Source organism: Pseudonaja textilis, chromosome 6 (assembly GCF_049901715.1).
Source record: "Pseudonaja textilis isolate UNSWEBS1 chromosome 6, rPseTex1.2, whole genome shotgun sequence".
Classification (NCBI taxonomy): Eukaryota; Metazoa; Chordata; class Lepidosauria; order Squamata; family Elapidae; genus Pseudonaja; species Pseudonaja textilis.
Genome location: NC_141995.1, coordinates 38,154,454 through 38,181,699, shown reverse-complemented (window position 1 = coordinate 38,181,699; position 27,246 = coordinate 38,154,454). Strand labels below are relative to the sequence as shown.

Genomic DNA, 27,246 nt, shown 5'->3' with positions numbered 1-27,246 from the left:
TCTACAAGTTTAAATTTAGAATCAGTTATTGTTGGTATGTCTCCCCTCCCCCCCCCCCTTTTTCTTAGTTTGCCTTTGCAGCTATCAGCTGTATTTTTTACTGATATCTTATGGCATTTTTCTCCATAAGTCCTTCTGTAATACCTCATCATTGCAGAGTGAGTGAGTGAGTGAGTGAGTGAGTGTGTGTGTGTGTGTGTGTGTGTGTGTGTGAAGAATGTACGGAAAGTATGCCAAGAATATATAACCCAGCAGGGTCACCCAAGATGTGAAGGTCATCCTAGCTGTCCAGCTAAAACAAGCAGGCACTTGTACTGGGAAGCAGCAATATAGAAAAAGACCAGAGGCAGGTGATCATTTTAGTGACAATTGCAAAGGCATCAATTCACACCGTGTTGGAATAAGGTAAAGGTAAAGGTTCCCCTTGCACATAGGTGCTAGTCGTTTCTGGCTCTAGGGGGCAGTGCTCATCTCTGTTACAAAGCTGAAGAGCCAGCGCTATCCGAAGACAACTCTGAGGTCATGTGGCTGAGGTCATGACAAAACGCTGAAGGCGCACAGAACACTGTTACCTTCCCACCAAGGTAGTCCCTATTTTTCTACTTGCATTTTTTACATGCTTTCGAACTGCTAGGTTGGCAGAAGCTGGGATAAGTAATGGGAACTTACTCTGTTACGCGATGCTAGGGATTCGAACCACCGAACTGCCGACCTTTCTGATTGACAAGCTCAGCGTCTTAGCCACTGAGCCACTGCATCCGTCTATGTAGGAATAGCCAATGGTAAACCACTCGTGTATGTATAAAATATAAAATGAGTGGCAATGTAATGCCAGATGAAGGATTCCTCAGATCAAATGGCACTCAACTTGCTATTGAGGAACAGCTGAGTACTAATGGTGTCCATGACGTGGCTAGATTAAAACCTTCAGATATATAATTGCTGATGTTGCCATATGGCAGAAAAAAAATCTAAAGCTACAAAGATAAAATTATAGAAGGAATGAAAGGAGCATGAACACAGGAAAGCTCAGTATAATGAAAGATGAAAGGAAACAGCTGTAAATTGATACCTTGGGCATCAGTGAATTGAAGTGGATCGGGATAGGACATCTTCAGTCAGAAGATTATCTCATTGGAGGTTTTGATGACAGCAAATTCCACCTTCTGGACAAAGAGTACCAATGGTTGGAAAGAGGGGTTAAAGAGGCCATCTATATTAAGAATGAACAGCCCATTCTCAACAGAGGGGGAGGGATTTCCTGTTTACAACACAGTCCTTTCAGCAGATCCAATGAGGTTCTATACCCATTTGCGCTATTCAGGTGACCCTGAGGGCACAGATAAACTTCCAAGTGGCTTCAATGACTTTCAAAAAGAGTACTGATGACCAGATGACTGCAAGAAATATAAATCCTTCCGTTCTCCACCATTCATTCAGAATCGAAGAAGCTTCGTGGCTGAGAAGTGAAACATCTTCAAGCAAAAACACAAGTCCAGTTGCCTTTTGAAAAAGCACCTTTGGCATTTTATAGGAATTCTATTTGGAAAATGTTTCTCTTCCCTCCATCCTCGCACTTCAACTCAGCAATATTACATTTTCTTTTTCAGACAAGTTACAACATTTCTGAATTTTGGGTAAAGGTCCTGTTACAACTTTAGTGTTTGCAACTCTTCTATTTGCTTACTCCCTTTTAGCATCTTGCGGTCTTTATTTTTATTTTTGTTCCAGGCTAATGCCCTTTCCCCCACTTTATTTTACCACCCAGACAGATTACTTCTAAAGTTTCCCTGGAGAAATACCTGAAGGGGAACAGGGGGAAGGTCAGAATAAATATGAAATGCTTCCCTGAAACAATTGTCATTAAGTCAAATATATAACGTGTTGGTCAAATTAAATTAGAGTAAGAGATTTTGTAGTATCTTTTCTGATCAGCTGCTTGATGTAAGGATAGCAACCTGTTATATGGGCATTCAATGAGCCCATGAACCAATGAACCAACGAATACTTGGCACTCATCAGGTTCTACCAATTTGGCTGCCTTTCAAAAATGTATTTTAAATTCAAAAAGATCTATAAGGAATTAAGATATAGGGCCAGCCTCTAGCATAATTTTTAAAGAATGCTTTGGAATCTACATAGGAAACAACGGATAATTTAAAAAATAAAAATGATTGAATGCTAATAGTTCAGTATATTGTTTGAAAATGCATATAAAACATTTTATTACATACACCTATAATATATGTACTTCAGTGATGGGATTCAAAAATTTTTACTGCCGGTTCTGTGGGTGTGGCTTGGTGGACATGGCAGGGAAGGTTACTGCAAAATTCCATTCCCCCCCACTAACCTGCTTTCCAGCTCTGTTCTTCTGTGCAGGGCATCAGAAGAAGACCCAGCCAATCAGCTGGGACTCAGGAAGCAGAGAATAGGTGGGGGCAGGGCCAGTCAGAGGTGGTATTTGCTGGTTCTCCAAACTACTCAAAATTTCCGCTACTGGTTCTCCAGAACTGGTCAGAACCTGCTGAATACCACCTCTGATACACATGTCAAATATAGTAATATATGAATTGGATGGATAAAAAACAGAGCAGGGTATAGTTTTAACAGCCTGACCAGAACAGGTGTTTTGTAACAGATCATACTCATCATACCAGCTATTTTTTGATAGTATCCCAACTTTGGTAAGATGAAGAAAAAAAGAATAAATCAAATCAGAAGAAAGATAAAACATGAAGCACAGCAATTTTGACATAAGCTCTGGAGTAGTTGATCAAGGAATCAGGTGGTTCCTTGATCAACTAATAAACCTTTTGCAAAATAGTACAAATAGCCCTTATAAATGACTTATAACCATTTATTCAAAATTACAATGGCATTGAAAAAACTTACAACAGGTCTTTGCACTTTTAACAATAGCAGCATCCTCATGATCACATGATCAAAATCCAGGTGTTTGTCAAGTGGCATTTATTTATTTATTAAATTTATATTGCCGCCTATTCGCCCATGGCGACTCGAGGCAGCTTACAGAATGTAAAACTGTATTTAAAATAAAAAAACAATAAAAACTAACAAAAAGAATCACATAAATTAATAAAGTACAATAGAACAAAATTGCACAACTCATTTAACAATCCCTTAACGATAGAAATTCTGTTCCCAACTGTGGCCATCAGTCAAGAACTGTCTCCATACAATTAGAGTCTTCAAAAGCTGCATCTGCTTTTTCAATATAGCTTCCTAGTTAAAACAAAAATGGAAAATATTTAGGCAGGGATTAATCATATTAGCATATTTATTTTGATTTTAATTTAAGTATCTTGCATTTGTTCTAATTTTTCCGTTATATATATTTTGGCCAATCTCACTTCTTGGAGTGCATTCCTCCTGTGCTGCTACTCAAAGATCAAGTGTGGTTCTTAGCTGAAAAAGTCTGTGCATCTCTTGAGTTTCAATAGGACTAGATCAGGGGTGTCCAACCTTGGCAACTTTAAGACTTCAGCTTTGCTGGCTGAGGAATTCTGGGAGTTGAAGTCCACAAGTCTTAAAGTTGCCAAGGTTGGACACCCCTGGACTAGATCATTCAAACATTTTACAGTAAAGTTGTGTTCCTGAATATGTGCTTATTTTATATGGAAAGATTTTTTTAACAAAAACAGGGTTTAAGATACTCTCGAACAACTGCATTTGTTTCCTGGAACAGTTTTTAATTTGCTTCATTTTTCTATGCAATTAAAACTGCACTTTTGTCTTCCTTTACTTTGTGGAATGGTTGAGAAAATTTGTCTCCCAATAGATGCCACTAGTAACAGTAAGAAAAAGGCACCAGGTGATGTTTTCTTTCCTTTTTTTAATGGATGTGTATGTGTGTGTTTGTAATATGAAAAAGAGAAAATATGCATGAGCTGCAGTTGGAAGAAGACATTATTTAACCCTACATAAAATTCTTTCAATAAGAGAGGGTGATTGTACAACAGGACTTTTTGTGTGGAGATATATTTTCCTCCTTCTTATCATCTCTTCTCCTCCTCCTTTTGCCGAACATAATGCTTTTTATTAAAACCCGGAAGTTGCTTTCATCCATCCATGGAAATTTCTTCCAATAGCCTTCCAGTACCTTTATGGTCTTTCACAGAATGTAGATGGGCAGCAGTGTTCATTTTGGAGAGTAGTGGCCTTCTTGCAATCCTGCCATGCATACCATTATTGTTCAGGATTCTCTTGATGGCCTTTAACCCTTTAATCTCTGGTTTTCTTTGGCATCTCTTGGAATACTACTTGCCTTCATCACAGTGTGATCTAGGTTGGTCAACCACTCTTGAGCGTAACAAAGGTGTTGATTTGCCTCCACTTGCCTGTGAATTGAGAGCTAGTTGGGTATAGTGGTTAAGATAGCAGGGTAGAAACCAGGAAACTCTGATTTTAGTCCTACCATGGGCACAAACTCAGCAGTGTGACCTTGGTCCAATCATATTTTCCCAGCCTTAGGAAGGAGGCAATGACAAACCACTTCTGAAAAACCTTACCAAGAAAATGGCAGGCACCTGTTCAGATAGTCCCCAAGAACAAACATGATTGAGTGGAAGATTTTTTTAAAAGTACATGATTTGCCTTACAATAGCCTGGTGGAGTCCAAAATCTTTAGAAATAGTTTTGTAACCTTTACCAGTCTTATGAGCATCAACAACAGTTTTTCAAAGTCCTCAGAAATCTATTCAAGCTATTTCCACTTTGATATTGAACAAAATTCTGGTCTTTTAATAAGTAAGGGCTTCCCGAACTCATCCCATTGATGAAGTACCTGATTCTTAATTTCCTTTTCAAATAAACTGATAATCCTAGAGTTTTACATACTTTGCCACACCCAATTACAGGTAATCCTCAACTTACAACAGTTCATTTAATGACTGTTCGAAGCTACAATAGCACTGAAAAAAGTGACTTATGACCATTTTTCACACTTATGGCCGTTGCAGGGTCCCCATGATCATATGATTTACATTCAGATGCTTGACAACTGACTCGCTTTTATGAGAGTTGCAGTGTCCTGGGATCATGTGAAATCAGATTCACTTAACCATGTCTTACTAATTTAAGAACAGCAGTCATTCACTTAACAACTGTGGCGAGAAAGGTTGTAAAATGGGGCAAAACTCACTTAACAAATTTTTCACTTCATAACATAAATTTTGGGGTCAATTGTGGTCGTACGTTGAGGACTTCCTGTGTGTAGCCTTGAGTCATTTTCCTCAATCAATGAAGCACTATAAGGTTTTTGGCACCTTTGTTTAATTGGATTCTTTTTATTTAATCTTGTGTGTGGAACAGATCATGTTATGTGAAGAAATATTGGCAATTTAAAGGATTCACAAGATTTCTAGTAGTATTCTACCAGTACCTTTCAAAATGGAAATGTTGTGATTTGTTTTACAGCAAGAGCAGAAATGGAAATTAATTAGCTCAACTGCAGAAGATCCCTCCAGGACATTCTGTGCTTTCCTGTATGGGTCAAATATGATTCTCACAACTCTATTTAATCGTACCACCACCACTACCCCAAAAAATTCCAAATTTCAATCAGTTATTTAATTTTCTGCTTTGAGGGGCTGATCACTGTGTCTTCAGGTTCCCATTTCTATAACTTACTGACTAACCGTTTTCTCTTCCTTTCTTGTTTTTTAAACAAAGTTGTTATTTTTTTACAACAAACATACAAACAAAACATAAAAACATAAAACCCTCTTTCAATTATATACATACAGCGTGTCAGTTGGTTACAATCTTTTGTGCTATCCTTTTTTTTTTACTATTACTCACAAGTTATATAAATTCTCACCTTATCAATCTAGCTTGTTCTTATGTAATATCAATTATTAAACATTCATTTGACTATTTTTCCATCATTTTATATGAGATATTCTAATTTTCATTATGATTTAATCTTATACATTCATCCAATGGTTATATATTTTATATTGTATTCTATATCAATCTGTTAACTTTTATTGTAAGGCTTACTAATCTATTTCTTTACCATGTCTTTTTTGTTTAACCATTGATAAAAAAAATCCCATATCATATAAAATTGTATTGTGTTCTCTAATTTCAAATGTCAATTTACTCATTTCGGCACAGGCCATGATTTTCTTAATAATTTCCTCCTCCATAGGTATTTTTTCATTTTTCCAATTCTTAGCAAATACAATTCTAGCCGCTGTTAAAACAATCAAATTCTCTTCCTTTCTTGAGTACTCTATGTCAGTGATGACAATTCCAAGTGGCTGATATTGTTTCTGGGCTTACTAAGCAAATGCCTATCTAATTACATTTAATCTACCTGTAAAATCAAGTTCATCAGCTTTTGGTTGGAAACAAGAATGCCTGAGATGATGATAGGGTTAGGGTTAGGGTTTCAGTGAGTAACCACATTCTGTTTCAGTGAGTAACCACATTCTGTGCTACCAGCATAGACAGATTCAGAATTTACAGATCAGATTATGGACCTTCTGTCTTTAATTTATCATTTTATAAATTATTAAAAGCTCTTATTTTTCACATCAAACATTGCCTAAACACCATAGATAGCTTCTGAAAAGCCCTGGGAGAAAGTTAGAAATGTGGGCAAATTTTAAACAGACTTTTGTTCAAAGGAAGCTACAAAAATCACTTTGCCTGGATTGTTCCCAGCTGAGACAATTTACATTTCCCTAATTACTTTTTCACCTACAGTTGCTCTTTGTTTGCTTTTCTGGAAAGTGTGCCCATTAAAAGCCATGACCAATACATTTATGATAATTTGTTTGCATTTACCACATAAATAAGTTGTAACCAAACTGAAATTTACCTTTAGCATTTTCAACCAATTAAAAAAATTAAACTGGTAACAGAGAATTGACCTTAATTATAAATGTGATGCTAGTACATCGTTTCTTTTCCTTAGGGTACTTTCTCTTTTAAATTTTCCCTAACCCAAACTGCTATGAGTATAATTGGATTAAACAACCCACATTTTTATTGCAGAAAAAATAGCACCTCTCTCTCTCTATTTTTTCTCAATAAGAATACAAACAGTTTCAGGATGAATGGAAGGAGGAATTTCACTTGGGGATAAAAATACAGTAGAAGTTTGGACTTTTCAAGATGTTGGCCTTAAATTATTTGTAAAGAAACAGCTTCAAATTATAGCACTACTTCCTTCATACCAAATAATATACTAGTGTCTCAGAAAAACATTGCAGAGTGTTTAGGGAAGCAAGCCACATTCCCTTAAGGTCCTGATACAGCCCAACCTGTTTTTTTATCCCCAGGATAACTGGCAGCTACTCAACTCAAAAGTTATTTTTTTCCAAATATTATTTCCACAGTTTCTTTAGCAAGATTTATTGAGAAGAAAATGAAGATGGAGTTACAGGAATTTCAGCAAATTCACTATTTCCTCTTTAAACCGATATAACCCAAAGTATAATTTGATGGAAAATTGTTCAATTTCTTTTTTTTAAAACAAACTTTATTGAATATACAACTAAAATAACGAACAAACACATACACAACATAGAAAAAAATAGAAACCCCCCCACAAAAAATGAACAAATAAAATAAAGCAATTCCATTATCAACAGTTTGTGGTTCCTTATTTGTTATCATTATTGGTGTCATATTTAGAAGTAAATCTTAATGCGAGTATGTAATTACTACCTCCTTTACAGTTAACATTATTTACGAATATATTTTCTATCTTTGTTCTATCCAATCATACTAACATTCCTAGCTTTTGTAATATTCCGATGATTCTTTATCCTTAAGTGCTAGGGTCAATTTATCCATCTCTGCACAGGTTGCTATTTTCTGAATGATCATTTCCTCTGTTGGAATATCAGCTTGTTTCCAACACTGTGCAAAGGCTAGTCTAGCTGCAGTAAGTATGTGCAATATTATATATTTGGCTTTTTTAGGGAGTTGTCTATTACATATCCCTAATAGGAAGAATTCTGGTTTTAATTCAATTTGCTCCGCCGTTATTTCCTCCAACCATTTTTTGATTCTGCGTCAAAATCTTTGGGCTTCAGTGCAGGACCACCACAATCCACCATCACCCAAGACTAGGCACGCACGCCCCTAACTACCTCAATTCCAACTACTGCTGGCCTTAAAATGCAAGCTACTCAATGCAAGAAGCCTCGCGAATAAAATACCTGAATTTTTCCTCCTACTAAATATGGCTAAATTCAACATTATATTTGTCTGTGAAACATGGCTCAACGCATCTCTCCCTGACTCCATTACCACAGTAAGAGACTATCATGTTTACCGATCAGATCGTGAAATTTGTAGAGGAGGTGGTGTTGCTATCTTCTATAAAAAGTGCTTACATCTAAAAAATATCCAAGTTACCCAGGAGCTTGCTCTTCCTGAGTCCATCATCTGTGAACTATCCTTAAATATCACAATTCGATTCTTACTATGTTACAGAGCACCTGATTATGACATCGAACATGTAAACAAGCTAAATACAGTACTAACATGGGCAGCATCCTGCCCACATGCTTTTATCTTTCTTGGTGATTTCAATCTACCTCATATTGACTGGACCTAAATGAATGTACAACTGAAACCATACACACAACCTTCTACAATGCTGTTACATATCTGGGACTGGAACAACTAGTAACCAACAACACTAAACTAAACAACTGCCTCGATCTCATCTTCTGCAATAGTTTGAATTTAATTTACGGCATACAAACTAAAGAACCCTTTTCCAGCAGTGACCACAATATGATTGACTTTTGTCTCAACATACGCCCACACAAAAACCACCACAATGATGTAATCCCCAATTATAACTTCAAAAAAGGCAACTATGATCTTATAGACAACAATCTCTCATCCCTTGATTGGCAATCTCTATTCACTGGATACAATACTGTTGAAGACCATTACAACATATTTTTACTTGAAGTCAACAGAATCATCAAACTATATGTATCAACAACAACACCCAAAACAAAACAAAAAAATAGATTACCCATAACAATAAGGAAACTTCAATTCAAAAAGAGATCACACTGGCAGAAAAACAAATCTGGTCACATTGCCAATTTCAAAAGCCAATACAAAAATTTATGCCACCAGATAAAGACTGAATGCACCAATTATCACATTAAACAAGAGGAAAACCTTCTAAGCACCAATTCCACCCGTGCTTTTTACAATTTTGTAAACAACAAACTAAAAGACTCAAGGTCCATCCCACCCCTGATAGGACCTAATGGTAAAGAACCTTGAATTACGCCGTCTTCGGTCTGATTTAAGCATGGTATATAAAATCATACATTGCAATGTCCTACCTGTCAATGAATACTTCAGCTTCAACCATAACAACACAAGAGCACACAATAGATACAAGCTCAAGGTTAACCGCACCAAACTTGATTGCAGGAAATACTACTTCAGCAACAGAGTGATCAATGTCTGGAATACTCTACCCCAGGGGTCACCAATCTTTTGGATCTCAGGGACCACCAAATTCATACTTTTAAATCCCGAGGACCACTGATATGATTTTTTTTTAAAAGCTAATATATTTAATATAATTTTTTATGTTAATGTTACACACACACACACACACACATATACACACGCCTCAACAGCCTACACCCCAAAATACAATTCACCATGGAAACAGAAGCCAACAATCAACTTCCCTTCCTAGATGTCTTGGTATACAAAAGATCCAATGGCTCCCTAGGACACACCATCTACCAGAAGAAAACACACACAAACCGCTATCTACATGCACTCTCACACCACCACCCAGCACAGATCAATTCCGTAGCCAAGACACTCATCTCCAGAACAAAATGCTTAGCCGATGAACAACACCAAAAAACCGAACTACACACTCTCACCAACGTACTTACAGCCAATGGATTCCAAAGAAAGAAGATTACCCACCTAATCCAAAAAGAAACCCCAACCAAAATCCAAGACAGAGAATAAGAAAATGGCAAAGCCCTCCTCCCATATATAAAAGGCACTACAGACAAAATCAGCAAGATCCTCCAAAAACACAACATTAAAACAGCATTCTGCACAAACAGAAAAATATCCACCATCCTAAGAAACCCCAAAGACAAAATCGAATTAGAAAACCAAGGAGTATACGAAATCCCCTGCACTGCCTGCCCTACCACATACATTGGACAAACTAACAGAAGAATAAGTGCACGCATTGAAGAACATAAGAACTCAATCAAAAAAGAAGAAACGACCTCTTCCCTGGTCCAACACCTCAAAGCTACAGGACATGAAATTGACTTTAAAAATACCAGAACTATCGCCAAAACCAAACACTTCAACAGCAGAATAATCAGAGAAGCCATAGAGATAGAAAAACGCCCACACAGCATGAACAAACGAGATGACACCTCCCGCCTTCCAGGCATTTGGAAACCCGCCCTCATGAACAGACGAGTACCTAACATGAAGAATGACACCAGACCCACACCCATGAGAGCCACACAAGATGCCACCACCACACTTCCATGTAGAAAACAGACTCACACCCACTCAGAAGATGAGACACGACCACGGACCAGAAGCCGCACTGCAGCTGCATCACTATCCACTTCAAACCCCTCCGAGCCATACATGAAGCAAACCGACACCCACTATGAAGATGCAGCACGACCACGAACTCGAAGCCAAACAGCAAGATCACAGCTCACCAACTCAAATCCCCCAGCAACTAAGACTAACCTGAGCACAACCAAGCCCCCACCTGAACAGAACACGCCTCCAACCAATCAGAACACGGCCAACCCCCCAACCAATCAGAACACAGCCAAACCCCCTACCAATGAAAACACACCCCCACCCAATCAGAACACAGCCAAGCCCCCATCCAATCAAGTCCCACCCCCACTAGCAGTTAAAAGGAAGAAGCAGCTGCAATCTCACATCACTCTGAGAAGCAAGAGCTGAAGACAGAAGCCTGAAGATGATGAATGAAACGTTGCCTAGATACTTATATATATATGGATCTTTGGTTGTTGGGTTTTCTCCGCGTAAGATTCGAAGTATCTAGGCAGCGTTTCGATGAAGTCTCATTCATCATCTTCAGGCTTCTGTCTCGAGCTCTGTGCTTCTCAGAGTAATGTGAGAAGCACAGAGCCGGAGACAGAAGCCTGAAGATGATGAATGAGACTTCATCGAAACGTTGCCTAGATACTTCGAATCTTACGCGGGAGAAAACCCGAACAACCAAAGATCCACATACAAATACCCGCGAGAACCTCAGAAAACATATATATACACACACACACACACACACACACACACACACACACACACACTTACTTATTTAATTATAACAAAAATGTAAATGCTTAATGATAACAAAATAAAATGTTCTGGGCTGGAAGCCTCCCCCACCTGGCACCTTCCAAAGAGACAGAAGAGCAGGCTGTGTGTGTGTGTGTGTGTGTGTGTCTGAGCTAAGGGGCCTGGGGGCAACTGCTGCTGGGAGAAGCAGAGGCAGAAAGGGGGCTTTGCTCTCCTTGGGGGGCAGCGCCCCTTGGCTGCCACACCAGGGGCTTCTCAGCAGGCATTTGCCTGCAGAAGGACTGCCGCTCTTGGCGATTAACTGGGGGAGGGGAGGGGCAGAAAGTGGGAGCTCCTTTCAGATCCTGGGTGGAGGATTGAGAGGCTCAGATCTGCAGCTGAGTAAAAGCTGGGGGGAGCTCTCCCAGCCTCACCTGGAGACAGGCAAGGAAAGGTGTCCCTGGGGGCACTTCGCTCGCTTTAGCACTTCGCTGCCAAACCCAGCCACAGCCAGTGATTATTTGGGGGTGGGGGGAAGAGAGAAAGTATCTCTCGCATTACCAGGGGAGAAAAGGAGACAAAACAAAGCTCACTCTTTCACTGAGACCTACAAAACGCCAATCTACCGTGTTCCAGGAGTTCTTCAAAATCATCAAACACTCCTACTTGCAGTTCTCGCACCTCCCGGCTCAGGTCCCTGAGATGCATGCTCCCACACACAGTGGCGGCAGCAACAACAGTCCCCTCCCCCAGTGCCCACCATCAGCTCTCCCCATTAGTTTTCTAGCCTTGAATTGCTCCCGACTCTCTCTCATCCACCCCCTATGCACATGCAGGCAGGAAAAGGAGACGGAGCCTTTCACAGCTCTCCCCTTTTCCAGCCCTTGCTGTCTCTCCCAACAGCGAAGCCTTGGAAACGCAGGCAAAGCCACCACAGCAGTAGCGCCCTGAGTTGCTTGCTTCTCCACCACTGCCTCCTCCTCCTCCTCCAACACCACTTCCTTCTCTGGGTAGGGCATGTCTTAACTAACCGAGCATGCTAAGGCAACTCAGGACGCTGAAAGAAGATGGCGGCACCCAAGCAAACATTCTTTGCGGCCTGGTACAAAACAATCCACAGACCGGTATCAGTCTGGGGCCCGGTGGTTGGGGACCACTGCTCTACCCGACTCTGTAGTTTCTTCCCCAAACCCCAAAAACTTTAACCTCAGACTGTCTACTATTGACTTCATCCCTTTCCTAAGAGGCTCTAGGGGGCGTGCATAAGCGCACCAACGTGCCTACCATCCCTGTCCTATTGTTTCTTTTATTTTTCTTATATGTACCCATTTTATGTATTCATAACTATGTATACACTTATACTTATTATCTTGTAAACAATTGACAAATAAATAAACATATGAAAGAACGTTCCGTGTTTCTTTTTACATTTCCAGTAATTTGGATTCATGTTAGGAGACATCTTCGCTATTCTCGGAGACAGATGCCATCTACAAAATATTTTATAGGCGTTTTCTTTATGTGTTACTGATTTTGTGATTTTATTATTCCTGATCCAGACCTTTCTACATCCAATATTTCTACTCCAAGCTATCATATTGCCTTTGACTACTTCCTCCTCTAATTCTACCTCTAATAAATAGTTATAAAATTTGGTTATATTTTTTTTATCTGGACCTAGTAAGATTTTATCTAATTGTTGTAATTTACTGTAAATTCCAAAACTTCTTTTATCCTGTCTGTTTCTGTTTTGAATTTGAAGGTAAACCCAACCGTCTACTCGTAGCCCTTGTTCTTGGAGATCTTGCCATGGTTTTAAAGTTCCTTGTGCATCCAGAAGGTCTTTGTATTTTATCATCTTGTTAAGATCCAGATTATTTGGATGTATCATCGCCTCCATCATTGAGACCCAAATTGGGATTTTTAGATGTTTTTTCTTTATTTTATTCCAATTAACCAGTAAAGAGTCTCTAATTATATGCCTGTGGAAGTAATTCTGTTTGGTTTTTCCTGTGTCCCATAAAAATGCATGCCACCCCCTCTGTAAATCATGGCCTTCTAGGAATAACATTCTTTTATTCGACAAGTTTACCCACTCTTTCAGCCATAGTAAAGAGGCTGCACTATGATATAATTCCCAATTTGATAGTGCCATACCCCCTGCTCTTCATATCTTGCATTGCTTTTAAATTTATACTTGATTTTTTCCCTTGCCAAATAAATTTTGCGATTATCCTATTAAGTTCCACAAAGTAGTTTTTATGTATTTTTACTGGTATTGTCTGGAACAAATAAATAAATTTAGAGAGAATGGTCATTTTAATGGAAGCAATCCTCCCTAATAGGGATATTTGCAATTTAACCCATACGTCTAAGTCTTTTTTAACCTGTTGTAGTAATTTGCTATAATTATTTTCCATTAAAGTTTTACAATGAGCCATCAGCCAGATTCCTAGGTATTTAATTTTTTTAACCACTTGTAGTCCCATTGCCTTTTCCAATTCTAATTTCTGTTTTTCTGTTAGGTTTTTAGTTATTAATTTCATTTTTTCCTTGTTAATTTTAAGTCCTGCAACTTTCCCAAATTGATCTAGCTCTTTCAACAATTCTTGACCTGTTTCAATTGGGTCCTCTATGAAAAAGACCATATCATCCGCAAATGACTGCAGTTTATGTTCTTCTTTATTTTTAAACCCTTTATTCCTGTGTTTCTGGTGACGAAGTATGGAAAATTGTTCACTTTCTTTTTAACAGTTTTCCTGTGCAGTGGCAGACTGGTAAAGTCCGTTCCCTGATAATAATAAAATAAATAATAAAAGGATTTACTACTGGTTGTTTCCTTAACAACTTCCCAAATCTTATATCAATCGAGGAACCATTACAATCTTGCTAGTTTTTCCAGGAGTTCAAGAAAAAAAAAGGCAGGCTAATAAAACCAGTGTATTTAGCTTTATGTACATATTTGTAGAATACAATAAAATTCCCTAATAACAGAAGAAAAGGCTAATAATAGAAATAACAGTAATCGTAATCTTGCCCTTGGTTGAAACTACAAAATGTATTTGATCCTTCATATCTTGCAGAGATTAAAATTATAACACTAGAATGCAACACAGTTACAGAAAAAGTAGAGCTGCTCTTAATAAATCTAAATATGACTGATGGGTAGAACAGGGCTGTTAAACTTATGGCCCATGGGCCAGATGCATCACTCGTTGACCATGGCCACTCCTAGTTTAGTGAAGGGGTGGAAATTTGTGATAGGTCACACGACAATGCCATGACAACACGAGTTTGATGTTCTTGCTCTGTAAGAATTGCCAACGTAGCTAGGCAAGGACATGCAAGTTCAGGGCTAAATTTCAGAGTTTGTTATAGTGAAATTTGAACTTTTATGCAATACTGATGCAATATTGGATGTTCTGTCCAAGGGTTAATTGTTCAAATTTGACATAGCTTGTTCTTTGTGGCCTTCCATTAGCAATTCATTGCGGTTATTTTTTATTTTTTAAATAAAAATGCATGCTTCTATTTAATAAAAACACAACAAATATTTTTCTGACTTCTTAATGATAATCATAGTCTTCTTAGTCCTTCAATTTGGATTCCTGTCAATAATTAACCAGTGGCTGTTCCTTACCTTTCCTAGTATTCTTGAAAATTGTACTTACTGTATGTGGAGGACAGAGTCTGTAACTATTGGAAGGGTCTCAACACCCTCAAAAATGCTGTTCCTTGTTCAGATCAAATTACCTGTGATTATAAAACGCAGCACATCCTATACTGATAAGGAATACATACTTGTTAATAACTGTTAAAGTCAGTGACAATGGTGACTGGATGACTGCAATTTCAATTTTAGGATATAGCTTAAAATCAAATCTTAGGTGCACAAAGTAATCATCTGCAAATAGGCAAAAGGCAAAATTCATAATAACAGCACAAAGATAAACAAGAACCTTGCTCTTACGAACTCCATAATTGTTCCTTCACAGAGAAGCAAACCCCCAACTTTTGTAACATAAATGTTGCAGGATGCAAACAAAAAAAGCTAGTTTTAATTTGCCTTGTAAGTTATAGTAATGCACTGGAAAACCAAAGTACTATGTTTAGCCTGATCTATGGCAACCTAGACTTCCACTACAGCTTTGAGAAGCAAGCATTATGAGTAATCTATTCTTTCAACTGCTATGTATGTCAACAACAGTAGGAGAGTTTGCATAACCGTTGGCACCCTTCTAAATTAATCTTCTGTTATGTAGCAAGAGATGGTGTAACTTTCTGAGGATTGTAGATGAATATGACTTGATAACTCAGTTGAAACAAACAGATAAAAAGATCTTCTATTGTGGATTCCTTTATGTATTTTATCAGCAAGTTATTATCTTGGTTTTGTTTCATCTATTATAAACGAAATGCATTTACATTCTTAATTATTTCATTAAATAATAATTCTTAACTTATCATCACTGTTCAGTTTCTTCCAATGTTTGCAGTTTTCACTGTTCAGTTTCTTCCAATGTTTGCAGTTTTCACTGTTCAGTTTCGTCCAATGTTTGCAGTTTTTACATTAAATTCTATTGTTTTGAATGTGCTGTATGTGTGTGTGCAATAGTATTGATTTTTTATAGATGGAGAATCCCATATACTATATGTATCACACTCTTCCTTTAAATACCAGTACATCCAGAAGCATTCTTGTTCTCTTTATAGTTATGAGCCAAAGCTTCAAGTTATTGTTATTCCATTGATTAAAAGAACAATGTTTAAAACAAGAACTCTGCCATTGCTAACAATATACGTTGGGGGATTCTATCTAAACAATCTGGAGCACCTTTATATTATGAAAAGCAATAAATAAGTTGAATTATTTGTAAACAAGCATTATATTACTTTATTTATTTTTTATTTGTTAGATGTATTGCCAGCCTTAAGCAGGTACACTTTCAGCAGTAACATACAGTAAGCAATAAAATATTCATGATAAAATATTAAAAGCACATAACTATAAAGTCATAAAACCCCCAAATCATAGCACACTCATTATTTTAAATCCTGTGAAAAAGTATGTTTTCAATAATTTCTGTAGGGGACAATTTCATTTCAAGGAAGAAACTATTCCAAGGTAAAGCTGTTGCAGTAGTAATTTAGCACCTTTGGTTTCTGTGCATGTCACAGAAATGGGAAGCCATCAGAAGTTTCTCTGGGGCTAAATGAAGTGGGTGGGTTGGCTGGAGAAGATAACAGAATAACAGAGTTGGAAGAACTTTTGAGGTTATCTACTCCAACCCTCTGCTCAGACAGGAAACCCTATACTGTACTATTTCAGACAAATGGTTGTCCAATCTCTTCTTACAAACCTCCAGTGTTGGAGCACCCACAACTTCTGGGGTCAAGTCGTTTCACTGGATAATTGTTCTAATTATCAGGAAATTTCTCCTTAGTCCTAGATGGCTTCTCTCCCTGTTTAGTTTCTATCCATTGCTTCTTGTCCTGCCTTCAACTGATTTGGAGAATAGGTTCTAAGACCCCTTCTTCTTTGTGGCAGCCCCTTAGATATTGGAACACTGCTGTCTTGTTCCCTGTAGATGGTCTAAAAGTACAGTGCATAAGATTCAGATAACTTCTTGAAGGGCTTTTTGTAGAATCAATTCTCAGAAGAGAACAGTGCTGACTGTTAAGTATAAACTCAGTATAATTCTGTTTAATATCTGTAATTTCATTTGGAGTCATTATTAATATCCCACAATTGAAGTGACAAGATGAATGACTGATCCTGTTCTGATCATTTTTTAAAAAGTGTTCTTAATAGTACGGGTAGTCCTCAACTTATGACCACAATTAAGTCCAAAATTTCTGTCGCTAAGCCAATTGTTAAATGACTTTTACTCCATTTTACATTTTTTTTCTTGCCACAATTGTTAAGTGAATTACTTAAGTTGTTAAGTGAATCTGGCTTCCCCACTGACTTTGATTGTCAGAAGATTGGAAAAAGGAAATCACATGACCCCAGAACATTGCAACCATCATAGATATCAGGCAGTGACCAAGTGCCTGAATTTTGATGGTGTGACCATTGAGATGCTGCAACAGTACAAGTGTGAAAAATAGGCATGTCACTTTTTTCAGTGCCACTGTAGCTTTGAATGGTCGCTAAACAAATGGTTGTAAATTGAGGACTACCTGTACTGTTACATCTATACTAATATAATAATACCACAAGAAGAAGTTCAGAAAGAATCTCCAAATGTACATTCAGGCAAATGTCTGACTGTGCATATCTCCAATTGTTAGTTGACCTAATGTTTCTACTGAATATTTACTTTATATTTAATTCAATTGGGAGTTTTAATGCAATGTTAATGCAGTCCTATTTGCTAATTTAAAAAGCCAGCAGACATGTCCTTTTCTACCCTGTTTGAAATGAATCCCTAAAAAGTCTACAGAAACTGTTTCGTTTATTTAACATCATTTGTATCTGCTTCCTTTATCAGACTCTGACTTAATCATACCTCAACTTTGGTATAAAAGCACCAAGTAACTGGGTTTTAGATGAAATAGATGGACATTTCTTCCAGCAAGGCCAAGTGCCTTGGAAGTACTCAACTCTTTGCCAAGACAAAATAATCTAATACTCTAATGTGCAACAAAAAAAATCTTTTAAACCTGTAGCTATGAAACACTTTTTAAGTGTTGTTATTTCCATATAAAAACAATGAAGATATTCTGAAAGCTAAATAACCTTTTCACAGACTTGTTTAAAACAAGAGAAGGAGTGGGCAAAGATTTAATAAATAGAATCTGGGCGAAAGGTTACAAGAATAACATTGGTTTAAGTTTTCTTAAAAGAACATGAATTAGTTATCAAGGATTGGAGTTAACCATTCACAAAGGCTGGGGTGCTTAACAGGTAAAAATTCTATTTGTCCTTTTTTATTTGTGGCAATAATTACATATTAGATCTTGTAAAAACAAAACTAATAAAAGACCATTTTAGAAGGCAACATTATATTTACAGGTTTCTTTTAATATTTAATATGACATATCTCAGAATTCTTTTTTTTAAAATGTGATGTTTTGAAAGGAATAACCAGTTATTCTCTGGGTTCACTTCAACTCTTTAGTCATATATTAGGAAAAATGGCACTGCCATCTTAGGTGAAATGTGTGGGTACCCCAGAATGGGGTTATTTATGTTGGTACTTAACTGTGACCCTCCTACATGTTACCCTTACTTTGCAGCACATCGGCAAATTTCCAACATTTCAGATAACATCCAAAGCTTCTTCTATAGAATTGTGATCTCAAGTTCATTAGCAAAAGTTAGGATACTATTGTAAAGTAAAATACTCACTGTAGTGTTATAATTATTTATGAAAAAGGAGAAATATTTATTATGTAATAAGATTAAATACTCCTTTGCAGTAGAAAAGTAATTAATTAAGCATGTAGCCAAAAAAATAAAATTTGGTTATATTCGCCTCCAACTACAGTATAAGAATAACAAAATTTATAAGTGAAAAGTTAAGCATATGAACTTTTCTTGAATCGCTTTTGGAATAGTAGACAATGGCAAAACCCCTCAGGCACTACATGATGTGTGAAGTTCAGATGCTTGCCAACTCACATTAATATGCAATGAACATTATGTCATATAAGTTTGCCTGATCTATTTTTAAAGGCAACAAGCAGAGACATGCTACTATACCAGATTTAATTTGCTGAAAAAAACATTTTTTTAGTAGAAATGCTTCTTCAGGATTCCATCAACGGTGAAGGATTTGCCAGGACCATGAAAACTGTGCAGATGGAAAATTATAGCTGTCTGTATTACTGAAGTGGCACAAGGATGAGGCACAAGTTGAGTGGTCAATTATCAGACAGGATACAATGGGGTTCTCTAACAAATCTTCCCAGCAGAAGACCAGACAGGACATCTATTCAAGGGACTGAATGTTGGGAATTCCCTTCCGGTCAGGAATTCAAAATGCAAAGAAAAAGTTTGGCAGCCTTGAATATTTTCTGCACAGGAATCATAAGCCAATCATAATAAAAGTTAGCTGATGCATTGCAATTGTGAATGTGTCCTGTGGCAGAAAATCCCACACTAGGCATAAGTAACATTGTGCCTTTATAGAAAGAAATATATCAAGCAACATTGCAGTATGTTAAAAGTTGTCCACTTATTGGCAATGATCCAATTACATCCCCCAATTTACTTCTTACAGATTGTAATACTTTATTTCAGAAGTTTGTATCACTTTGCTCTCCTATATTTAAAGGTTAAAGATAAACAAATAAATATCAACTTGTTTATTTCTCCAGTATCTGTTTTTTGATTCTTACTAGAAAAACAACAAAGATGCTGACTTGTAATAGATTTATTCTTCTTTTAACTTTCCAACTATTCTCATTAATCATGCCAGCGTCCACTGGATATATTGTAATATTCTATCTATAAGTGCATATGGTAGTGATGAGTCACAGATGTCATCTAAACAATGTTTTGTTTGAGCTATTAGTTAAATGCAGCACTTCTACTACATTTTCTCCTCTGTGTCCCTAACATCATGAGAGATGGGGGAGGGGAAGAGAAACAAGGAAACTGCCGCGATTTTAATTTGAGTTGCATAAAATTTACCATTCTAAGGGAAACATTTAATTTTTTTTTTCTTTTGGATATACTAATTTGAGTAACCAGGGAGAGGTAGTAGTTTTCCAGAAGTAATTGTATAGAGCACCACTGGAATATTTAATTTCAGAAAACTATTGAAGAAACCCAGGAGTGGTCAGATACACGTGATTTATATGAAAAGTGGAATTTCCCAGCATTTCCTACAATAATCTTTCCTCAGAATGGTATCTTTTGGATGCAACTAGTATTTAAAGCAGCCTTCCCTTTCAAATGCATCGGACCAGTCAAGGATTACCTGTACAAAAATACAAAAAGCTTCTTTGCTTGCAAAAAATACCAATATTGCCCTAAATACCAATCATTAGATTAAAAAGACCTGCAAACGAAGTTACCAAATCAGGCAGGGTGCCAGAGCACCTTGAGAAATTAAAATAGTTAAAATGCAGTGATAACTATCAGCAGCTAACTCTTGCTCATAAAGTGAAACTCTTTAGCAGAGGTCATTTAAGCTCTCCAAAATGAGCACACCCAGGAGAAGAAATCCTTAGATCTATTTGCACCTTAAAGATACTACTTTAAGTGGTCTCACTCAACTCACCAGATATCCTAAGGAAATCATCCAGATTTAAGGAAAGATCACATGCCCCCCAGAAAGGCAGTAAAACAAATGAGTGCCAAGCTTGTATCCTGCCTCTTGAAAGTATATGTCACGACTCCATGGACTGTGTGGAGCCACGACAACTTAAGATCCGATGTGGCAAGACTCACCCTTCCCTCAGCTATAGAAATGGACTTGGCTGTTCCGATGGCAGTCGAAAAAGCAGAGAGATGACGTCAGCGGACTACGATGGGGCCGTGCGAGACTGAAGCTTCACGACCGAAGGGGGGCCATAAGGGTGGAGATGGAGTTAGATAACGGGGTCGGAATGGGGTGGGATAGCACAGGGTGTAGGGGGCAACGTCAGAATGGAGTGCGAGGCAACAGGGTATATGGGAGTAAAGATAAGGGGCTGGTGATTGTTTTCATGTTTGGTAGAACCATCCCGGATGTTAGGCGGCAGCGGCGGCCAGAAGATAACTATAATTATTTGGTAATTAACTAATGAGTAATAAGCATAAATACAGCTCTGGGTTGTAACGCAAGCCAGAGCTGACTTTAACAATTTTTTGCTCGTTGTTACCCATTGTTACAGCACGAAAGGCAAATTAAAAAACTTCACTAAATCTTCCAATGTAATTGATATTTTTATGGCTCTAATGTCGGACAAAGCTGAGAGTATACCCAAAAAGGACATTATCAGGAACCACTAAAGCAGTGAAGGAAGACCCCCAGTTTCTTTTCAGGAACAGAGATTAACCTTTTTCCTTCCAAACAAAGCTGAATAGGGAAAATTATCCCATCAATAAACACAGGATTAAACATCACCAAGCACAGAATTAAACTTCACCAAAAAAGTTTTAGACAAAAACTCAGAAAGGGTATGTAAACTCATGTTTGAATGCCAAGAAGCCTTGCTGAATGTCACTGGTTCCTTGTCATTAAAAGCTTCTTTCAGGCAGCTCTGCTTCATCATTCAATTATTTCTTCAAAGTGCTGATCGTTGCATCCCGGCTGGAAGAACTCCAACAGGGGAGTATTTCCTCCCAACAGCAGTTTAAAAAACTTAAAACAACCCTTCCCCTTTAAGAAAGTCAAGCGGCAAGCCCCAGCAAAGTACCAGCAAAGAAAAAAAAACTCTGGAGAAGCTCAGGCAATAGGAAGTTTAGGTGTACTGCCAAGAATATAATAAGGACTAATGGAGAAATGGAGTGGCAGTTTCAGTAAGCAGGGCAATAAAGATTAGTCTAGAAACACCACCAGAATGTTTCCTGCCTTCCTTACAGGATTAGCCCTGTAAAGTAGAAAAAACAAAAGGAGATTTCTTCTAACAACTGGTTCTCTGAACTGCTTAGAAAGTTAACAACAGGTTCTAGTGAATAGATGCAAACTGGTAGAATCCCACCCCTGTCTTGAGATATGATAGAATCAAGAAATTTGAAGGTCTCTACTTTTGATACAGTGTTGTCTAGTATTGTAAGAAGGGGTAGTATGGGAGGGTTTCTCTTAAAGTCTACCACCATTTCTAAGATTTTGAGTGTGTTCAGTTCCAGATTGTTCCAGTCACACCAAGAGGCTAGTTGTTCAATCTCCCGTCTGTATGCAGATTCATCATTGTCTTGAATGAGACCAATCACTGTTGTATTATCTGCAAACTTCAGTACTTTGACAGATGGATCATTTGAGATGCAGTCATTGGTATATAGAGAGAAGTGGAGAGAGCACACAGCCTTGGGGGGCAGCTATGCTAATTGTTCAGATATCTGATGTGATACTGCTTAGCTTCACCTGCTGCTTCCTATCTGTTAGGAAGGGGTGTGAAACTCGCAGCCTGTGGGCCAAATGCGTAATGCGCAGGCCATGCCCACCTCCATTTTAATACAGGGTCACGATACGTCACGTGACGATGCTGTGATGCTGAGAGTTTGACACCCCTGCATTAGACCATCATACCAGTTTAACAGTGAGCAATTAATGAACTTAACAATGTACTCTTTTTTTTCTTTTGACTAATAGTCCCGTTGGGTGAGGATGTGTTTTTAAAAAATCAACTACTGTACATCCTAAATAATACAGAGGGCTATTTATTCTTCATTTCAAGGTAACCATATCACATTTAATGAAAAAGTTGCCAAATCTACTGTGAATACATTATGAATGTGTAAAGTTTTAAATTGAAGATGTGCACTGATCGTAATTTTTACGCATTTGATTCAAGGTATTGTGTCAGAAATGGTGTAGGGTCTCCTGCTTGGAGGGGGAGTTGGAATAGATACTACAAGGTCCCTTCCAACTCTGTTATTCTGTATTCTGTTTAACTTTTGCAGTTTTAAGTGGTTCACTGCCTCGCCTATACTGTAAGGCCTCCAGTGGTGGGATTCAAATTTTTTTACTACCGGTTCTGTGGGTGTGGCCTGGTAGGCATGGCAAGGGAGTGATATTGTAAAATCTCCAGTCAGAGTTGGTATTTGCTGTTCTCCAAACTACTCAAAATTTCCGCTATCAGTTCTCCAGAACTGGACAGAACCTGCTGAATACCATCTCTGAAGGCCTCCCACTTGATAGTGAAACTACCCTGATACTGAAGCCTACAGGAGGACAATCTAAGGACACTCTCAGTTGCAGGGTTCTCCATGATGGGCAAGTAGAAAGTAGCCTTATCCTACATTGTTCCCAAATTGTGGAAGGGGCTGCTTTCAGAATAAGATTTCTCCACATGCTCTTGGCATTTTAAAGACAGAATTAAGTTTTAAGAACTAAGAATTAAGTTACCTTTTTTATTATCTGGCTTTCCTATTGAGTTGAAATGTGTCTTTTATTGTTTATATTTTATTAAATTCTTATACACCATCTTAAAAATATTTAGAAAGCATAGCATGTAAACATTCTTTTGGAATTAATTAATGAAAGAAAGAAAGAAAGAAAGAAAGAAAGAAAGAAAGAAAGAAAGAAAGAAAGAAAGAAAGAAAGAAAAGAAAGAAAATAATTGCAAAACTTCATTCATTCATCAACCTACCTATGTGCAAACATTGTGATTTGTATTATGGGGTACTGCCTTGCCAATCCAGAGAACCATGGAGAAGAACACTTTGTTTTTGAAGTATTAATAGTCAGCAACAAATTTCCCTTGAACTTCAGACATTCTAAGATCACTGGCTATGTTAGATGTCAGAAGAGCAGAGCTGGGAGCCCTGAAATTGACATTTGCCCCAGGTTTGACTTCCAACAACATGATAGATTGACTTGTGGGGGAGGAAGAGATATTATTGAAATAAACAATTTGAACAAACATAAAAAAAGAAAAAACTTTACCTTCATAAAATAGAGATTCTCTGAACAGACAGACTATTCTGAACAGCAGAAATGGTAGATCAGCTACCAAAAGCCAATATCTTTTTAAAATAAGTTTAATAATAATCATATTGAATATGTCAGAGAGTCTTAAAGTTCAGAATCAGAAGAGAATAGAGCTGGAAGGGACTTTGGAGGTCATCTAGTCCAACTCCCTGCTCAAGCAGGAGAACCTATACCATTTCAGACAAGCGGCTGTCCAGTCTCTTCTTAAAAACCTCCAGTGATGAAAGCTATTCCATTGGATAATTGTCCTCACTATTGCAAGCTTCTCTTTAATTCCAAGTTGCTTCTCTCCTTGATTAGTTTCCATCCATTGTTTCTTGTCCTGCCCTCTGTAACTTGTACAGATTTGGCTTTAACTTTGGACTATCTTCCAAGATAACAAAAGTAAACAATAAACTGGAGCTGCTAAACAACAGGAGGTGTTTGTCAATCAGGTTGATTCACCTTTTACACATATTCTGTTCCAAAGATGGTACAATCATCAGACTAAAAAACTAAAAATAAACTCACTGATTGCTGATGGGGAAATTTTTTCAAAAGCTTCTGCATGTAGGAGGAAGCAGCCAGGCTGGTTCAGACATGTCTAGAGCTACGAAGATCAGAATTATTCAGGCAATGGTTTTCCTGAGACATTCCATGGACATGTAGTTGGACTTTGAAAAAGCAGAATGAAAGGAGTACTGGCACTTTTGACATTTGCTTGCTGGAGAAGTCTTGAGAATACTGTGGATAGCCACCAAAAAGAATAAATGATTTACAATCAATTCAAAGTTCTTTCTCAAAACACAAATTATCAGGCCCATATTTTGGACACATCTTGCAAAGACCCAACACCCTTGGGAAACCCATAATATTAGGAAAGGTGGGGAAAAAAGGAACAAGAGGATACCCAGAAGCAAGATGAAGAGACCAAGTTATTATAACAATGTATGCACTGCTGGGAGACAAGAAGGTCCACCTTGGGGACAGATGATCCTAGAAAAGAGTCTATCTAAGTAGCTGCTAAGAATCAAATCTGTCTTGAAGCAATCAAGCAGGCTAATTTAATCCCTAAGAGATGTCAATTGGTAGAGTTGGTAACTCTTCATTCTCTTAAAAGATGCTTGTTTAGACCTGAATCCTATTCAACACAGTAACTCCCAAGGGCAAGTCACAAATATATGTTTTTTTAAATAAAATCCAGAGCAAAGTTTAAACTGCAAAAACCCTAACCAATTCTCCCTTCTCTCGGGGAAGATTAAACAAGATTTATACTATGTTCTTGTTACAATATTTCTGAAATAACATAAACAATATATAAAGAGTTAAAAAGTGACCTTAGCATGTGTTATCTTTCAATTGTAAATTAGTTGTAATGTTGAACTGTCACTAAATGAACTATTGTAAATTGACAACTACCTATCTGTACACATGCACAGGACTTAAATATTTGGGGCATATCTATAAAATCATTGGGATGGGTGTATCACTTCAGCCTCTGCCAGGTTCTAGCCTGTCTCGGCCATGCTGTATAGGAATATTAAAAAGGGGGGGGGAATTCTTTATATCCTCAGTACTGAAGCAATATTGAGAGAATGACTTCTACTGCACATTTTCTTTTTTTTTCTGTTTCCTTCTTCATTTATCTACTATCTTCTTTCAAGCATCATTGCAGTCGATACAGTATTTTATATCCCAACTGCCCATTTGCCGTCTTACATGCAAGTATAGATAGTTTCACCCAATCTAGAGCCCTCCTGACAGTAGGCACAGAGGTGTCCAGAGGTGGTATTCAGCAGATTCTGACCTGTTCTGGAGAACCGGTAGCGGAAATTTTGAGTAGTTTGGAGAACCGGCAAATACCACCTCTGACTAGAGATTTTACAGTATCCTTCCCCTGCCACACCTACCAAGCCACATCCATAGAACTGGTAGTAAAAAAATTTGAATCCCGCTACTGCAGGTGTCAAACTCGATTTCATTGAGGATTGCATCAGGGTTGTGTTTGACCTCAGAAGGCTGGGGTGGGTGTGGCCAGGGTAGGCATGGCCAGCTCAATGTCACTCATGTCGGGGGCACCTGCGAAGGCCTGAGTGTTCTGCCAGCAAAAACTGGCTCCCAAGCTCCTTTTTTGGCCTCCTGCAACCCTCTACCAGTGAAAACGGAGCTCCGGAGGACTGCCTGTGGCCTTCACAAGCTCCATTTTCATTGGCAGAGGCACTGTGGGCTTGTCCTTCGCTGTTTCCTGGGTGGCCCTGTGGGCCAGATCTAAGAACCCCGTGGGCCAGATCTGGCCCCAGGGCCTTGAGTTTGATACCCATGGTGTGGTATAAAGCAATGAAAAATTTCAATCCATTGGCCACAAAGCTGGCATGGTTTGGTGTTCTGATTCTTCTGCCTGGTCAGGACACCACATTTGGGAAAGCAGGCATAGTCTACTTTGCTTGTGCTGTGATAAATTCAAACTTTGTTCAAATTACCACATTTTATAAGCAGGATAATGTATTTTCCATTGGGGTATTTCATATATTTTAGGAAATCATCATACTTTTGACCCATTTCTTACACAATCTAAGTTCAATCCCATTGTGCAAATTGTATGAAGATCTCACTTTTGTCCTGAAGCAAAATGTTCTTTCTCTAAAGTGATTTAGAAAATGGTGCAGAAGTTATGCCTTTTCTTAAAATTATTTATGAATTATTTCTATTCAATTGCATGATATTTTACAGCACTCAGGACTATTCTTGGTGCCATCAGTCATTTCAACAAGAAATTAGATGAGTTTCAAATAAGAACAGGATTAATAGCCTTCAACTAGAATTTACTGCATGAGAAAAGATGCAATATGTTTGATGGAAGAAGCTTGTAAATCCGTAAAATACAGTAAACAATTATACTTCAAATACTTGCTAAATTCATAATTTCACATAAACAACAGTTATCCATATTATCTATCACCCCTTGATATAATTCACTAATTACGACTGCCTTGTATGGCGTATAATTCATAATTACAACAGTGATGAAAAAGTAACTTTACGACCAATCCTAGCATTTACAACCTTTGCAGATCTGTAGAGGAAAGGAACATTGAAGTAGGATCATAAGCATAATCACAGGTTCATTTAGCAATCTCTCTTCAGTTAACGACTGAGTTGTTAGCACCAATTCTAAACAAGGACTAGCTGTACGTGAACTCTTTTTAATAATGCATCGATTAGGCTCAAATTGGGAGGATCCTTGCTCTGGATAACCCTCTACCTGTAGAAGATGACCCAGCTGAGTCCGAAGGAGTCGTCAAACACATCATAAGTCATGAATCTCTTCATGCCTGAAAGAGATCTAAGT

The 27,246-nt window shown here is 37.8% G+C and overlaps 1 long non-coding RNA gene across 3 annotated transcripts in view; it reads right to left on the bottom strand.

Annotated features, from left to right (window-relative positions):
- Positions 1–2,844: 2,844 nt before the first annotated feature.
- Positions 2,845–27,246, bottom strand: part of LOC148125451 (uncharacterized) — a 35,849-nt gene continuing 11,447 nt past the window's right edge. Inside the window, exon 4 of one of the 3 annotated variants that reach the window (XR_015744140.1) lies at positions 2,845–3,246. This is a non-coding gene — a long non-coding RNA (uncharacterized LOC148125451). The remainder of the gene's footprint in view (positions 3,247–27,246) is intronic. The other 2 variants (XR_015744141.1, XR_015744142.1) reach the window with 2 other exon arrangements.